This window comes from Sapajus apella, unplaced genomic scaffold, assembly GCF_009761245.1.
Source record: "Sapajus apella isolate SASKATOON/1434 unplaced genomic scaffold, GSC_monkey_1.0 scaffold20, whole genome shotgun sequence".
Lineage (NCBI taxonomy): Eukaryota > Metazoa > Chordata > Mammalia > Primates > Cebidae > Sapajus > Sapajus apella.
Window position 1 is genome coordinate 9,949,080 of NW_022436960.1, and position 13,630 is coordinate 9,962,709.

Consider the following 13,630-nt stretch of genomic DNA (forward strand, 5'->3'; position numbering starts at 1 on the left):
GCTTTTGCTGTATCCCACAGGTTTTTGTATGTTGTATTGCCATTATCATTTGTTTCAAGAAAATTTTCAATTTCCTTCTTAATATCTTTATTGACCCACTGGTCATTCAGAAGTATATTGCTTAATTTCCACGTGGTTGTATAGCTTATATAGTTCATATATCTGGGTACTCCACTATTGGGTGCACATATATTTACTATATCCTCTTGCTGAATTGACCCCTTTATCATTACAGTGGCCTTTGCCTCTTACAGTTTTTGTTTTGAAATCTATTTTGCCTGATATAAATATAGCTACTCCTGCTCTATTTGGTTTCCATTGGCATGGAATATCTTTTTCTAACCCTTTGTTTTCAGTCTATGTGTGTCTTTATAGGTAAAGTGTGTTTCTTGTCGGCAACAGATCATTGGGTCTTCTTTTTTTATCTCTTCAGCCATTCCATGTCTTTTGATTGGAGAGTCTAATTTATATTCAATATTATTATTGATAAGTAAGGACTTACTCCTACCATTTTGTTATTTGCTTTCTGGTTGTTTTGTGGTCTTCTCTTCCTTCTTTTCTTTATTCCTATCTTCCTTTTAGGGATGATAATTTTCTCTGGTGGTACAATTTACTTATTTTAGTTTTTAAGGGATGAATAATAGTGATGAGTTTATTTTATTTTATTTAGTTAGGCATTTTTAATTATTTTTTAGTCTTGTATTAAGACAGGGTCTTACCATGTTGCCCAAGCTGGTCTGGAACTCCTGGCTTCAAGCAATCTTCTTACCCTGGCCTCCTAAAGTACTAGTATTACAGGGATGAGCCACCATACCTGGTCCTGATAGTATGATTTAATTTATTGCTTTTTATTTTTTGCATATCCTTTGTGTATTTTTATTTAAGGTTACCATGAGGCTTACAAATACTATCTTATAACCCATTATTTTAAGCCGATAACTACACTGTTTGCATAAGCAAACAACCAAACAAAAAGAAAACTAATAGAACTCTACACCTTAACTTCATCCCCCTGCTTTTTAACTTTTTGTTGCTTCTATCTTATTGTACTTTCTGTGTCTTGAAAAGTTGTAGTTATTATTTTGGATGAGTTCATCATTCAGTCTTTCTAATTAAGATAAGAATGGTTTATACACCACAGTTACAGTGTGGTAATACTCTGTGTTTTTCTGTGTACCTACTATTGGCAGTGAGTCTTATAACCACAGATGATTTCTTATCGCTCATTAACAACTTTTTTTTTTCTGATTGAAGTACTCCCTTTAAAATTTCTTGTAGGACAGATCCGGTGTTAATGAAATCCCTCTGATTTTGTTTGTCTGGGAAGGCATTTCTCCCTCATGTTTGAAGGATATTTTCACTGGATATACTATTCTAGGGTAAAAGGATTTTTCCTTCAGCTCTTCAAATATGTCATGCCACTCTCTCCTGGCCTGTAATAGTGAACTTTACAAATACAGAGAAAGATATCAACATTTAAGTACAAGAAGGTTATAAAACACCAACAAGATTTAACCCAAAAAAGACTGCCTTGAGGCATTTTATAATCAAACTCCCAACAGTCAATATTGGAGCTCTCAATTTTATGTTATTTCTTTATTTTCTCTTGCTGCTTTTAGGATCTTTTCTTTATCCTTGACCTTTGGCAGTTTATTAAATGCCTTGAGGTAGTCTTCTTTGGGTTAAATCTGCTTGGTGTTCTATAGCCTTCTTGAACTTGGATATTGATATCTTTCTCTTAGTTTGGGAAGTTCCCTGTCATCCCTTCGAATAATCTTTCTCTTTTTTTTTTTTTTTTTTTTTTTGAGACGGAGTTTTGCATGGCATGATCTCAGCTCACCCCAACCTCTGCCTCCTGGGTTCAAGCGATTCTCCTGCCTTAAGGCCCAAGAGTTCTTCAGTCAGCTTGTAGTAAACGCTGCCTAGCCTGGGACTCACCCTTCAGTGCAACACACTCCCCTCTGACTCAGGTTAGGCCTAGAAATGCCATCCAGGAGCCAAGACCTTGAACTGGGGACCCCAAGAGCCTGCTTGGCGCTCTACTCTCCTGTGGCTGATCTGGTACATATGGAGCAAGACAAAGTCTGTCTTTCTTTTTCCTCCACTTTCCTCAAGCAGAAGGAGTCTCTCCCCATAGCCACCACAGCTGAGAATGTGCTGAGTCTCACCAGAAGCCAGAATGTCTGAATTTCACCCACGGCCCAAAGTGTACTTCCTAGTAGCATTGTCAGTTATTCAGGGATCAAAAAGGCTCTTTAGTTAGCAGACAATGGATACTGCCAGGACTGGGTCTTTCCCTTCAAGGCAGCAGGCTCCCTTCTGGCCCAGGGTGTGTCTAGAAATGTGATCCAGGAGCCTGGAAAGGGGGCCTCATTACTTTGACCATTGCCCTATTCTACTGTGGCTGAGCTGGTATCTGAGATGCAAGACAAAGTCCTCTTTACTCTTCCCTCTCCTCTCCTCACATGGAAGGAAGAGGCTGCTTTTGAAGCCATGAGCTGTGCAGGCTGGGAGTGTGGGTGGGGTGGCACAAGCACTCTCCTAGCCACCCCAGCTGGTGTTTCAGTAAGTGGCATGCCCCTGAAGTCCACTGGCTCTGAACCCAGATTATCACTAGGCCTCACCCAGGAGTTCCTTGTGGCCTAGGATGCCTTTCAAGTTTAGGGTCCCAGAACACTCCACCCCTAGGTGGTAAGGCTTGCCAGAACTAAAGTTCAGACTGCTGGATGGGCAATTCCTCTCTTGCTAGGGCTGGTTTATATACTCCCTCTGTGGGCTGATATCAGCCTGGTTTTGCCTTCTGCTATGAGAGGGCAGAATTAAGTTTAATGTAATGTTTCACAATCGCTGCACTCACCCACTCCCAAGTGTCCAGATTCTCTCTCTCTGTCACACAGCCACTGCAAGGTAAGGCAGGAAGGTTGGTGTCAGTGATTCAAAACTCTTTTTTACCCTCTTCAATACCCCCTTCAGTGATATGAAGTTTCAACCAGGTTTGTGAGTGATCACCTAATTTTTGGTTCTTATGTAGGTGCTTTTTGTGTATAAATAGTTGTTACATTGATGTCTTTATCAGGGAAAAGATTGATGAAGTCTCTATTCAGCCATCTTAGCAAATTACATTTTAAAACCGTTTGAAATTTTGACTGGAATTGCATTGGATATATGAAATAATTTAGAGATAATTTAAATCTTCAGTGTTTTCATTCATGGGAATGATGTCTCCTTCCATGTATCTAGACATTTTACTTTTTACTTATGTTTCCTTTATTTATTTATTTTACAGACAGGGTCTTGCTCTGTCTTCCAGGCTGTAGTGCAGTGGTACTATCATACCTCACTGCTTCCTTGAACTCCTAACCTCATGCAGTCCTTCTACTTCAGCGTCTCAAGTAGCTGGGACTACAAGAGCATGCCACCAAACCTGGCTCATTTATTTTTATTTTTTGTAGAGATGGAGGTCTCACTATGTTGTCCAGGTTGGTCTCAAATTCCTGGCCTCAAGTGATTCTCTTGCCTTGGCCCCTCAGAGCCCTGGGATTATAGGTATGAACCACTGCACCTGGCTGTACCTAGCTTTTCAATAATATGCTGTAGTTTTCTCCGTAAGAGTACTGAATATCTTTTGTTAAATTTATTTCTAAGTACTTTATAATTTTATTGCTATTTTGAATGGAATATTGTTTCATATTATATTTCTAAATAATTATCATTGAGATATACTAAAAATAATGATTTCAGGTTGATCTTATATCTAACAATCTTGTTAATCTCTCTTATCAGTTCTAATACTTTGCAGATTCTCCAAAATGTTCTATACAAACAAACTTAGCATCTACAAATAATGAGAGTTTTGATTTGCACTTACAACTATTATACTTACTATTCAATCTTATTACATTGGATAAGATCTCCAGAACAATGCTGAATAAAAGCAGTATACCTAAAATGTATAAAACCAAGTTCTGCCTCAACCACCTTGGGCACACATTATTAGGACCTCCTGAGGCTGTGTCACAGGTATGTCCTTAACCTTGGCAAAACAAACTTTGTAAATTGCTCAGCTGAGACAATAGAGAAGAAATATATGAGAGTGTGAACCAAAAGGATCTGAGTCTATATTTGGTTCACACTCTCATATATTTCTTCTCTACTGTCTCCTCCCTTTTCTTCTGGAACTTCTAGTTGATATTAATATTTCAGAACCTCTAATTCTAACTGTATCTCTTACTTGCTTGTTCATATTTCTTATCTTCTCACCTCTCAGGACATATTTTGACTGAATTCCTCAGAACTAGCTCTCAATTCACTGATTCTCTTTGTGTCCAATCCAGTGCTTATCCCAATTAATGTTTCATTTCAATTGTGTATATATTTCATTTTCACATATTCGGTTGTATTTTTTCATATCTACTTCTCAGTTCATATCTGCTTCATTTTTCTTTATAATATTTGTTCCTCCATATGCATTTTATTCCTTCATTCAATACCAAATATACTTGTTTTAGGGTTTCTGACAGTTTGTTTCATAAAATAATTTTATTTATAGTGCATTTACATTTTCATAATTTTTTATGCTGTATTTTTTTTCTTTTTCTTTTTCTTTTTCTTTTTTTTTTTTTTTTGAGACAGAGTCTTACTCTGTCACCCAGGCTGGGGTACAGTGGTGCAATCTCAGCTTAGTGCAATCTCTGCCTCCTGGGTTCAAGCAATACTCCTGCCTCAGCCTCCCAAGTAGTTGGAATACAGGCATCCACCATCACACCTAGCTAATTTTTGTACTTTTAGTAGAAACAGGGTTTCACCATGTTGGCCAGGCTGGTCTCGAACTCCTGACTTCTGGTGATCCGCCCACCTTGGACTACCAAAGTGCTGGGATTACAGGCATGAGCCACCACACCCAGACTATGCTGTATTTCTTACCATTCCGTTACATTGTGGAATCTTGGATTGGATGCATCCTTTGTGAGAGGCTTTTTTTTTTTTTTTGAGATGGAGTTTTGCTCTTGTTACCCAGGCTGGAGTGCAATGGTGCAATCTCGGCTCACCGCAACCTCCGCCTCCTGGGTTCAGGCAATTCTCCTGCCTCAGCCTCCTGAGTAACTGGGATTACAGGCACGCACCACCATGCCCAGCTAATTTTTTGTATTTTTAGTAGAGACGGGGTTTCACCATGTTGACCAGGATGGTCTCGATCTCTTGACCTCGTGATCCACCTGCCTTGGCCTCCCAAAGTGCTGAGATTACAAGCGTGAGCCACCGCACCCGTGTGAGAGGCTTTTGTTCTTATTTTATTTTCTCTCTACTATTCCTTTATGCTAACTCTTTCCTTTCTAACAGTTTGTGGGTTGTCTGCTTATTTCTACCCAACTCTCTGGACAACCAGTCCAGAACCAGATTTTATATACTAGCAGATAAAAATGTCAAATAGAGATATCACTAATCCAGTCACAAGACCTTAGGCAATTTGATTCAGTCTGAGTCTCAAGGCTGCATCTGTAGGTGTCCGAATCTCTAGGCTTACAGTGCATTCTACATTGTAGGTATCCCAAGAAGGAGCCAACAACAATTTTTTTCAGATTCTTTTCTTGAGTTGGAGTGGGGCCAGGGCTAGCAGGAGACTTCAGACAGTAAGTGTGGCTCTAGTTCCTGTCTTATATGGAGCACTTTGATCCCCACTATGCTGCAGGAATCAAACCTAAAATGCATTGTCTGTTTTCAGCCTGGAGTCCAGAAAGCTTGTGGCATCAAGCCTACTCATAAATTTGCATTTCTGTTCAATTTCTGGTACAAATGATATTTGCCTTGTTTTGAGCTCAGTGATGATTTATCTATCATTACTGTGAGTTTGAGGCTCAACACATGAAAATGCTGCCACTTTGGACAAGTAGTATCTGCCTATTTCTTCATCTTTTGCATCCTACCCCTCAAAAAATGTGAGTTGTTTATTAAAGCTCTGCCCTTAGAATTCTCATCTTTTTTCTAAGATCTGTCTCTCTTTGGATATCTTATCTATTCCTACACTTCAACAACAATTTACATGTTGAAGATTATCAAATCTTAAAAAAAAATCTTTGTCTCAACCACTCTGCCAAGATTCAAGCTCACATTTTTAACTGTTTAATAGATGTCTATATCTGGATGCCCTGATAATACCTTAAACTCAGCATACATAAACCATGCATTATTTTCCTATTCCCACCTACATCTCTTCCTGATTTTATTTCTCATGATGAAGGTATCATTCTCACTGTCACTGTTATCCAGACTTGAAATCCCAATATTGTCTTATTCTCCCCTCTTCCTCATCCATATCATCTAATCAGGCTTCAAGTTCTGTCTTGTCTCTTTCAAAATCATCCCTGAATTCATTTGCTTCTGTCCATATTTTTTGCTGTAACACTAATTCATTTCTTCTTGATCTCACATGCAAATCATTGAAACACCTTCTGTGGTCATTTCCTGGATGCTGCTCTCACTCCACTCTGTTTTTCTTCATTCTGCTCCCAGCATGATTTAGAGTAAGCACCCAAAGCGATATGCACCATAGATCCCAGTGCCCTGTGCTATAGTCAAATTTATCCTGTGCCTTCCTCATCAGTAAGCCTTTATTCATGTCAACACTTTCCTACATTTCTACCTCAAAAGCCTACCTTTATTCTGCTCAATTACTACTTTATCCATGAATTCTTCTCTAATTAGTTCACTTAGGGGAAGTTTCCCTTTCATCTGGACTCCCAGGATGCTTTGCCTGAACCATTCATGTGGCACATGTCTGCTAACTTATATCATATTTAACTACTAATGTCAGTTCCTTGGGGATGGGGATTAAGTACATAACCTACATCAACCTTAAAAAAAAGTCATGCCCACAAGAAGAGTAAAAATAATAGAACCTTTGAGATAAGCTGTTATTTAATTCCTGACTCTGCCACTGATTGACTTGAAATGTGTTAAATTTTTCTAAGCATTCAACCTGTCAAATACTATGCCTGATACTCCCTTAGTTTCTTCTCAGGTAAACAGTCCCAAAACAGTTCTCACTAAAGAAGCATAAAATATTTATTCCAAAAACATTCACTCTCACAAATATACACAAAAAAGTAGAAGAATCAGCCAACTGGTCCCAGGAAGAGAACGCAGTTCTTTTTTTTTTGAGACGAAGTCTTCCTCAGTCACCAGGCTGGAGTGCAGTGGCATAATCTCGGCTCACTGCAACCTCCACCTCCCAGGTTCAAGCAATTCCCCTGCCTCAACCTCCCTCATCCTCTTGAGTAGCTGTGACTACAGGCATGTGCCACCACACCTGGCTAATTTTTTGCATTTTAGTAGAGATGGGATGTCACCATGTTAGCCAGGATGGTCTCGATCTCCTGACCTCATGATCTGTCTGCCTCAGCCTGCCAAAGTGCTGGGGTTACAGGCATGAGCCACTGCGTCTGGCCTGAACACAGATATATGGCAAATAGGGACACCTGGGTTGGGTCAGTGCTGGATCACCACATGAAAATCCATTGACTCTGCTTCTAAGGTCTCTAAAACTCCCAGGACTATGAATAATCTTTCTGTTCCAGGCTCTATCTCAGGCTGTCATGGGTCCCATTCTTCCTGTGGCCTATTAATTAAATTTTCCAGATAACCATTAAGGATAGCTGCTTAATCAGTATCCTGTTTCCTATACACACACGTACATGTGCAGGAAATCTACACATAGGAGATGTGTAGACTTCCCTCACAATAAACCCTCTACTACTTGTGATGAATTCGGGTTCCATGACAATGAAAGGGACCAGCTATTAATGAAACACCAAATCTCTGTATCTATCAAATTGGATTAATGATGGCAACCTCCAAAGGTCAGACATGAGGATTAAATGAAATCCACATACAAAGTACTTGGCACAGTGCCTGGCACATATTAAGAATCTACTAAAATTAAGCCTCTTTTCTCCTTAAAAATAGTAAGGGAAGGATAGAAGAAAAATGGGTGGAAAAAAAAGAGTGACTGTGAGAACTAACATATCATTAATTAATGCTCTGAATCTTGAATAGTGCCCAGCAATCATTTCACTTATTTCTTTTTGGTTCCCTAGTGGTCTTACATAATTGTGTTCTAGGGAATTTCGTATTTTAAAATTTTCTTATTCCCAACTTCTATTTCAACAAGAAATCTGATGTGACCAAAATGAGTTCCCATGTGATATGGTTTGGTTCTGGGTCCCGCCCAAATCTCACCTCCAACTGTTATACCCATGGGTTGAGGGAGGGGCCTGTAATCCCCAGGTGTAGAGGAAGGGAGATGATTGGATCATGGGGGCAGTTTTCTCCATGTTGTACTCATAATGGTGAGTGAGTTCTCACAAGATCTGATGATTTTACAAGTGTTTGACAGTTCCTCCTTCACACACTCACACTCTCCTGCCACCTAGAGAAGAAGGTGCCTGCTTTCCCTTCCACTATGATTATAAGTTTCCTGAGGCCTCCCCAGCCATGCAGAACTGTGAGTCAACTAAACCTCCTTTGTTTATAAATTACACAGTCTCAGGTAGTATCTTTATAATAGTATGAGAATGGACTAATACACCATGTTTACCCCAACACATCCCATTCCATTTCATATTCATTCGTTCTTTCCGGTCTGTGAGTATATGCTGCAATCCTTTAACCTCTTGCCTAGCTAAACTCTATATATTATTCAAAGAGCAGTTTTTCCTCCTACATAAGGACCTTCCTGGATACTGCAGTTGTTACAGATTTTCTTCTCCTCTAAAACCCTTCTGTGTTTGTAGAGTACAACATTCAGGAAAATCCTAAATTTTCTTGGCATCATTTAAAACGTCATCATGGGGTTTGCCTTGACAATCAAAATACAAATGGTTAGCCAGAAGCAACTCTGATAAGCTGAAATACCTGCCCCACACTGCTCCAGGAATGTTCAATGGACACCAGATAAATAAAGCTCTTGACCAGTGTGCTCCTCATAGTCTGTCCTGAACCAATCACCTGGGCCTGTTAATGTGATTGTGTTCCCCAAATTCCTCTATATAGTCTTCTGTTTCTGCTTACATTGTACCCTTCCAAATTTGCCTTTCCAAATTTAGTATTGTAATCAAGGCTCCAAACTTCTTTCTTCTCTATAATGTTGCCTCTTCTCTATGCTGAATGCCTTACTTCTACTTTCCTTGCTTATTATCCTCCGAGTCCCACTCAGTCTTGCGCCCAGGGCAACATTCCATCTGGCTGGCTTATCCCTATCCTGTAAGTAGCACCAAATCACAAGACTCTTGTGGCACACACACATAAACTCTTATGTTTCAATATACCAATATCTTGTAAAACAGAGCAGCCAGACTTTTTTTCCAGTGAAATACTACTACACAACCAAGCTCTTAATAATTACTGAGAAGACATCATAGAAAATGTTGGAGTAAAGACCTCTGAAATTCTCCATGAAAGGAAAGAGAAAATTGGCAAAAGTTGTCAAAATCAAAATGTCAGAACTTGAAACTAACTTAAGGTCTTGCAGCAATTCAGACATCATTTGTTCACTCAATAAAAATGGTTGAATCTTGTTAAGAACAGAGTTTTGTGGATTTTTTTTTTTAATTTGAGACAGAAATTTCACTATGTTGTCCAGGCTGGTCTCAAACTCTTGGTCTCAAGTGATCCTTCTGTCTCAGTATCCCAAGTAGATCAAATTACAGGTACACACCGCCACACCTGGCCAAAAAACAGACTCCAACTATTGTTCTAAGGATGAGAATGGAATTAAGAGACACTCTTAGCTACTATCAAGGATCCGTTTTTCCTTTTTGAAACAGAATCTCACCATGTTGCCCAGGCTCATCTCAAACTCCTGGGTTCAAGCGATCCTCTTGCCTCAGTCTCCCAAGTAGCTACGATTACAGGCAGGAGTCATACCACCTAGTCTGTAGCATTTTAATTTTCCCTAGTCCCATCATCCACTCTCTACATATACTACATCCTTGGAAACTAACAACAGACTGCAGTGAAAATTAGAAGCTGGAAACCACTGGAGAGGACAGGACCAAGTTGAGATTTCTTGAAAGCCCTATTCCCAAATAATTGCCATTATTCAATCTGTCTGGTGGTTCCCTGGAAGATCCCACTTATAAGTTGTCTGAATTTTACCTGACTTGGAGTTTGACCAAGTGAAAATTCAAAAGGGTTTTACCAAGGGCATTTGTCAAAAGCAAATAAGGCAACTGTTTAAATTCATACCTAGCCTGTCAGATGGTAGTGGGTTATCAGAACTTATTAACATTAGTGTCACTAAAGTTGGTATATAACCCCCTGCTGCTAAATTTGACTGGCTTAAAAAAATTTTTTTAAGTAAAAAATAAACAAATAAATTCATAACTGCCTGATGAGGTGGAAAACAGGGCAAATAATGAACTAAGCAAAAAACTTAAAGCAAAACAATAGAAAATGAGATGCTCTAGGGTTTTTGAAGTGTTTTGAAATATTCCCAGGAACCTAGATGACCACACACATATATAAGAAGCATGTGCCCATACTCAGGGGTGACTGACAATATGCTAAGAAAATCTGAGAGGGCCCTAAGTTCTCACATCTGGCTGACCTTGAGGAATTGCATAAGCAGAAAATGAGAGCTATGACAGAGCTGTCAATTGCTTAGCTGAGAATTGAAAGCATGCCCCAACACACACACACACACACACACACACACACATCCTTGGCAAAGACTGGGAGATTTATTGGTTCTAGGCAATTAAGCAAGACTTCATCTAATAATTAGCTAACCACTAAGCTAACCAAGCAGAGACTTCAATGGCCACATACAACATAGAATATGGATGTTATAGCAATAATTGAGAAAAATCACTAAACAAATACACTAAAACAAACAATAGCAACAAGAAATCCTGAGGAGAAGGAAGAAAATCTGCTTCCACAGCTACTATATTATACTCTTCAAAATGTTTAGTTTTCAGCAAGAACAATAAAAGGATTACAAGAACAGCAAAGAAATAAGAAAGTATGTGTCATACATAAGGAAAAAAGCAATCAATAGAAACTGACTCTAAGAAATACCAGATATTGGACTCACTAGACAAAAACTTCAATCATCTATTTTAAATATTTTCAAAGAACTAAATTATATTTAAAGGACTAAAGGAAAGTATGAGAATCATGTCTCACTAAATAGAAAATATCAATTTATTGGTTCTAGAAATAGACATTTTTAAGAGATAGACTTTTTTTTTTTTTACAAAACCAAAGAGAAAAATTCTGGAATTGAAAATAACAAAAACTGAAAGGAAAAGTCGACAAGACAATTTCAACAGAAGATTTCAGCAGGCAGAAAAACAAAGTCAGTGAACTTGAAAACAGGTCAATCAAGAGTGTCTGAGGAACAGAAAAAAAGAATGAAGAAAAATGAACAGAGCCTCAGACATGTAAGACACCATCAAGCATGCAAACATGCATAATAAGAATCTTAGAAGGAGAGGAGCAAGTGAAAGGTACAGAAAGAATATTTGAAGAAATATTTGCCAATAATTTCCCCAAATATAAGCAAAACACTAATCTTCACATCCTCAAACTCCAAGTAGAATAAATTCAAAGAGATCCATGCCTAGACACATCATAATCAGACTGTCAAAAGACAAAGAAAAAAATGTTGAAAGCTCACAGAAAAGAAGCAAACCGCCATGTATATATGATACTCAATAAGATCAACAGCTTATTTCTCATTAGAAATTGTGGAGACCAGCAATGGTAGAATGACATATTCAAAGTACTAACAGGAAAAAGAAAAAAAAAAAACTAATGAATTCTGTAGCCAGCAAAACTATTGATATGATTTGACCCCATGTCCCCACCCAAATCTCATGTTGAATTGTAATCCTTAATATTGATTGAGGGACCTGGTGGAAGGTGATGGGATCATAGGGACAGATTTCTCCCTTGTTCTTCTCATGATAGTGTGTTCTCATGATATCTGGCATGTAGCATTTCCCGCTTTACTCTGTCTCCTGCTTCACCATGGTAAGACATGCTTGTTTCCCTTTTGCCTTTTGCCATGATTGTAAGTTTCCTGAGGCCTCCTGGCCATGCTTCCTGTACAGCTTATGGAACTGTGAGTCAATTAAATTTCTTTTCTTCATAAATTACCTAGTCTCCATTAATTTTTTATAACAGTGTGAGAATGAACTAATACAACTATCTTTAAAAATGAAGGCAAATTTAAAACATTTCCAGATAAGCAAAAAACTAAAAAATTCCTCACTAGTGACCATACTAAAATAAATATTAAAGAGAATCCTTTAGCATTAAATAAAAGAACCCTAGAGAGTAACTCAAATCTACAAGAAGAAATAAAAAACACAGAAAAGGTAATTACATAGAAAATAGAAAAGAATGTAGAAGATCAGTAGAGTGGTGGGAGAAACTATAGGGAAAGGAGCAGGCCTTCTGAAAGGTTGGAAGGCTCTGCATAGCTTCAGGGGAGAATAGCTGAAGCCAGCTGTTTTATAACCCTGAGTCAGAGGGCAAGATGTAGGTACAAAGCAATGTAGGGAAATTTATCTTAAACAGGCTTGTTTATTTTTGTTGACCAGAAACTGACCTTTGATAATCCGCATGCAGGATATCTGTATCTTCCACCACACATTCAAGCTCAGAGTCTTCAACACAGAATTCCTAGTATCCATGACTACTTTCAAACTCCCCATTTCTGCCAATAGTCTTGCCATGTTCTGAGGTGGAAATAAAAGCTATTGTTCCCCTGAACAATAAATGTTAATTACCTATGGGTTGTATTTGCTATGGGTTTTTATTTTAGCATTGTGCCTGCACTCAATAAAGCAAGCAGCTCCAGCTTCTCGATGCCACTGCACTTTGTCCACTAGAGCCAGGCAGTCCCCTAGCTGCCCTTACACTGCATACCTGTGTCTGAGTACTCCTTTAATCTGTTGGTCAGCCAGGGTCTGTGGGACAAACCCGGTAAGACAATAAAAATGTGGTTTTTGTTTGTAACCCTTTTTTTCCTATACAATTTAAAAGACAAGCCAGGTGCAATGGCTCATGTCTGTAAGCCCAATGTTTTGGGAGGCCAAGACAGAAGGATCGCTTGAGGCCAGGAGTTGGAGACCAACCTAGGCAACACATTGAGACCTTATCTCTATAAAAAAAAATTAAAAATTAGCCAGGCATGGTGGCACATGCCTGCAGTCCAAGCTCCTCAGGATACTGAGGTAAAAGGATGGCTTGAGCTTGAGTTCAACAATGCAGTGAGCTATGATCATGTCACTATACTTCAGCCTGGGTAGCAGAATGAGGCCCTATCTCTAAAAATAATAAAAATGTAAAATAAAATAAAAGACAAGTACATTAAGCAAAAATTAAAAACCCGTGTTGATGTGAGGATAAAATGAGTTAATAATGTAAAGTTCTTAGATGCTGGCACATATGACTTAATAATTGTAATCCGACCACTTTGGGAGTCCAAGGCAGGCAGATCATGAGGTCAAGACATTGAGACCATCCTGGCCAACACGGCGAAATCCCATCTCTACTACAAAATACAAAATTTAGCTGGGCATGGTGGCGTGCACCTGTAGTCCCAGGTACTCGGGAGGCTGAG